General features: G+C 43.0%; 1 long non-coding RNA gene across 1 annotated transcript in view; it reads right to left on the bottom strand.

Moving 5' to 3' along the window:
* The window catches only part of LOC143281418 (uncharacterized), a 4,389-nt gene extending 1,469 nt beyond the window's left edge, over positions 1-2,920 (bottom strand). The window contains exon 1 of the long non-coding RNA XR_013055127.1: positions 2,786-2,920. This is a non-coding gene — a long non-coding RNA (uncharacterized LOC143281418). The remainder of the gene's footprint in view (positions 1-2,785) is intronic.
* Between the last annotated feature and the right edge of the window lie 2,080 nt (positions 2,921-5,000).

Here is a 5,000-nt window from a genome sequence, read left to right as displayed (position 1 = left end):
ACCAAATCCATCGGCTTCTGCCTATCCATTGGGCTATCCCAGCAAAGTGGAGAGGGGGTACTGTTGCATGGTAACAGTCTGTCTTCCATACCCGCCTACCCAGGCTTTGCGCACTGGAGAGGACACTGGCTCTAGCTTCGATATGTGGCGTCGACACAACATAGGAAGCGTCAGTCTACGAGTCCGTCTCCTGCTTAATTAGCATAGACGCCAGGGCCTGCTTTCAACAGTGTTAGGTCATTACAATTCAATGGGAAGCTACTGCTTCAAGCTGGGAAATCTCCAACCAGTTAGGTGCTGCCTCATCACGGTCTGTTACCTCACTGAGTTCACGGGGTTTAAGGTGAAAACCGACAAGCAGACCATCAACTGGGCACCACGCAAAAGAAAGAAGAAAACGTGACCCATGCCCTAAGTTGTGTTCTTGGAACCTCAGGAAAATTATACTGGGTATCTTTGACGATTCGCGGGAAATGAAGGACCCTCACAAATCACGGCTGTCATCGACATAAAATTGATCAAACTGCAGATAGACATCATTGCCCTCCAAGACGAGACCAGGTTCAGGGTATGTGATTAACTCGGAGAAGGACTTCTTTTCCTAGCAAGGGAACCCATCAGATGAGACCTGTGAACATGGAGTAAGATTCACGGTCAGAAACAGCCTACTTGGATCTATCATCCCACCTGCAGAAGAAACGGATTGAATCTTGCCTTTCCAACTCCACTCTTCAGTCAGTGGGACAAGAAGTCTAATCAGTGCTTATGCGCCTCAGAAGCCAAAGGACAAATTCGACGATGACCTTACACTCATCAGAAGAATACAGGAAAGAATCATTGTTCATTCTTGGGGACTTCGATGCCAGAGCGGGTGCCAGTCACAATACCTGGCCCACCTGTGTGAGTCTGCTCGGCGCTGGGAGGATGAACGAGAACAGGCAGCGGGCTGTATCCACATTCTTCCCCTCCACTTCTCTGTATGACTGGCGGAGTGAACGTCCACTACTGTACATTCTGTCTTCGGTGGAGAATTCGACGCTAAGAGGACAGGCTGCGTCCGGGGACAGCTGGAACGACTGGCACGTGACAGGACCAGGATGGCTGAAGAGTAATTGTCGGCCTATGTCCCAGACGGGGCAGACCTTATATAGTAGTAGTAGTAGTAGTAGTAGTAGTAGTATAGGGACTGGCAGGTCATCTGCCTAGACCTCTCGGCCTTTTTTATGTCCCCATCGAATCTTCATCTTCACTTCTTTCCTTTTATTTTATTTATTTATTTTCGTCTTTTGTTTGTTATTGTTGGGCGGGATGCCCAAGTAGGCTTCTGCAAGAACTTTGTTTTCATTCATCATAATCAAAAAATAGACCTTGCATTGTCACAAGCAAGACGCGGGACCAGGAGAAAGTGAAGAAATTCGCACGTGTGCTGGAGGAATCTCTTCCGACCTCATCCAGTGTCAACACATGTAAAAGATGGGAGCATTTGAATCAAGCATGCACTGGGAACAACTCAAAATAAAACTGCTCCTCTCAAGTCTGCCACAGCCGAGGAAATCAAGGGCCGGACATAGCAGACAGAGCGCTGGGTCGAGCACTGCTCCGAGCTGAGGGAGAACAGAATCACTGAAGACGCCTGGATGAGATCGAGTGGCTGGCTGTGTTTGGGTGAGGCGGGTTCCCAGCTAACAGGCACACCCTCGACATGGTCTTATCCTTCGACAGCTGCGAGGAAAATGCGGGGAACAAAGGCAGCCAGCCACTGTTAATAAATCTTCATAGATCTCATAAAGGCCTTTGATCTGGTTAGCGGGGACGACCTTTTTCCAGATCCTCCATAAGATCGGATGCCCTAGCATCATTAAATCTTTCCACGAAGACATGAAGGACACAGTGGTATTTGGACTTTGCAATTAGTCCAGAGTGGTTGAACAGCTTTCTATCTGACCTAATCCAGAGACAAACGCTTTCTGTGGCAGATCCGAAGGTGTGCTTCAGAAACTGAAACTATGATACAAATGGAGGCCCCAAGCATGGTGGGTGCAAGATATATCTACTCATTTTGGGCAATTTCCCCTCAAGACGGAATGAATAATGTTCACAACAAGACCTGGACGTTCATTCAGACGGTCACACAGAGGGTGAGGGAAAGAAAATGTGAACCGCATAGCCCATAATTCTTTCCTTACGAGCAGAAAATGCAGTTGCTTATTCACTACAGCCAGAGAGAGAGAGAGAAAGATGAGCAAATCAAATTCAGTTTAAATCAGCTTTAAACACAGCTGTAGCCAACAACGTACAGAACCATAAACGGAAAACACGTCACAAAACTTACACTGTCATACAACAAAATGATAAACTTTAAATCTGAGGGTCATGGGTTCGATCCCGGTTTTGGTAACAGGTAAGTTATGGGTGGATATAAGTGTTGTTTTTTTCCTGATCACCCATGTCAGCACATGCACAGATCTGCTTGTGCCTGAATCCCCTTCGTGGTGTGTTTTCGCATGCAGTGAGCATGCTTGTACTGTCTGTGATGGCAGTCCCGGAGTTTCAGTTTGTGCCACAAGAAAATCGTAGCTGCTGATGACTGCATGTGTTGACATTGTGTGTGTGTGTGTGTGTGTGTGAGATATGTAGAAATCTTTTGTGAGCATATTTAGAAGGATTTCCTTTCTAAGTACCTCTGTATCTCCCCTGTTCCTTCCCGATACTCCCGTCACCCCCCTGGCCCCCCAAAACAGCTTTCCTTCCTGTTCCTAAAGACGTGTTCGTACACTAGACTTACGGATCGTGCTCTGCCTCCGCTGCCCCTCATTGTTCACAATACACTGGACTTTTCTTTATCCATGGACTGGTCCAACACAGTTTGCAAAAGCTGTGGTTTTTAGACCAGATTTATACCTGGCCACGTGAATTCTATTCACGGAATATACGGCTCACGCACACTGATGCACATATTTGTTAGTTGTGTTCTCAGAGACACTCACTCATTTTTCGTCTATCTTCGATTCAACTTGACCTTCTTTTTTCTCTTTTTTTCCCCGGTGAGGCATGTTAACATTGTCTTTCACACACACACACACACACGCACACATACGCGCACACACACTGTGCTGAGATAAGTTCGTTCGGCGCAATACCCATGAAATTCATTTCGTTTCCACTGATAAAATGGAATATAAACACAGTATAGTAAGCACAATCTCTCTCTCTCTCTCTCTCTCTCTCTCTCTCTCATGCGAGAGAGACAGAGTGGTGTGCGTGTGTGTGTGTGTGTTCTCGTCCCTTACAGAAAAAGGTAAGGGAATTTCATTTCACAGATATGAAATAGGATACAAACTGCAGATCGTATTAAGATCAGCTTGTTCAAAGGAAAGTCCGCTTCAGCTGAGTAAATATCCGTTATCACTTGGCAGCAATCACAGTCTTTTCCGTCTCGTGACCACCGACATATGTATAATATAAACATACGTACTTGGTGTAGGCTTTGTCTGGCGTGGTTGTGACACGTAAAACTGATTCAGTGGTCACAGTCATGCGAATGACCGGTCAGTAATTTGCTTGGGAGTCGGAAAACTATCTCGGTTTTTGTGTTTCTGCAAACCTGCAGAAAACGTGTTTGGAAGATGGGTCAACATAGTCTTATTTTGTATAGAATGAGAAGGGGGTGGGCCTGGGGTGGGGGGATTGCGCAGTTTAGTAGTAGTAGTAGTAGTATAGTAGTGTAGGGACTGGCAGGTCATCTGCCTACACCTCTCGGCCTTTTATATGTCCCCATCGAATCTTCATCTTCACTTCTTTCTTTTTATTTCATTTATTTATTTTCTTCTTTTGTTTGTTGTTGTTGGGCGGGATACGCAAGTACGCTTCTGCAAGAACTTTGCTTTCATTCATCATAACCACCAAAAACAAAACAAAAAAAAAAAAAAAATCTTTTAAGATGATATTGGTGTCAAGGAAATTTTTGAACGTGTTACTATTTGTGCAAGATTAACTTCGGTCGGTAGTGCATTCCATATTTGTGCAATTCGGTTAGCCAATGAATTTTTTCTAAGGTTGGTGTTGCAGTGTTCTAAACAAATTTTCTTTCCTGAGTTTCTTGTACTATCATAATCTGACATTCTAAAGATATGTCTTGCATTTACATTATTTATATTATTTAATATCTTATAAGTTTCGATCAAATCTCCTCTTAATCTTCTACCTTTCAGTGAGTGTAGACTTAAGTATGTAAGTCTTTGTTGATAACTCATATTCTTGCATTCTTTTATTAATTTAGTTGCCCTTCTTTGGACCCTTTCTATTGCTATAGATTGTCTCTTAAGGTATGGGTGCCACACAATATTACCAGATTCTACATGTGATCTAACTAATGCTTTATATAGTATGAGAAATATATCTTTATCTAGGAAATTGAAGGTTCTCTTAATTACACCAATCATTTGATTGGCTTTATTTAAAACATTATCTATATGTGTATCAAAGGATAGTTTGTTGTCAAACCTTATTCCTAGGTCTTTCTCAATATGGCATTTCTCAATAGTCTGTGTCGTGTTTTCTATTTTCATATGGTAACTGGTATTTGGATTTTGTTCCCTGTGTGCATTACTAACACTTTGAAACGATAAAATACGGGTTCTGTTTGTCAGACCATTCTTTTAGTTTATATAAATCGGTTTGCAACGTCACAGTGAGACTGTTGTGTGCATCACCGTATGATTTTAGTGTCATCTGCAAAAATTGTACACATACTTTGTATACAATCAGGAGGTCGTTTATCATGATATCATCTTGTGAAAAGTACTGGTCCAAGAATACTGCCCTGTGGAATTCCACTGATTACCGTTTCCACAAATTGACTTATCTTCTCCAGTTTTAACTAATTATGTTCTGATCTGTTAAGAAGCTTCTTGTCCAGCTCAATAAATCACCAGCAATACCATACGGGGCTAATTTTAATGACAGTCTTTCGTGCGGGACAGAATCAAATGCTTTTTTAA

Source organism: Babylonia areolata, chromosome 4, assembly GCF_041734735.1.
Source record: "Babylonia areolata isolate BAREFJ2019XMU chromosome 4, ASM4173473v1, whole genome shotgun sequence".
Lineage (NCBI taxonomy): Eukaryota > Metazoa > Mollusca > Gastropoda > Neogastropoda > Buccinidae > Babylonia > Babylonia areolata.
The sequence above is the reverse complement of the archived record's forward strand: the minus strand, read 5'-3'. Positions and strand labels throughout refer to the sequence as shown.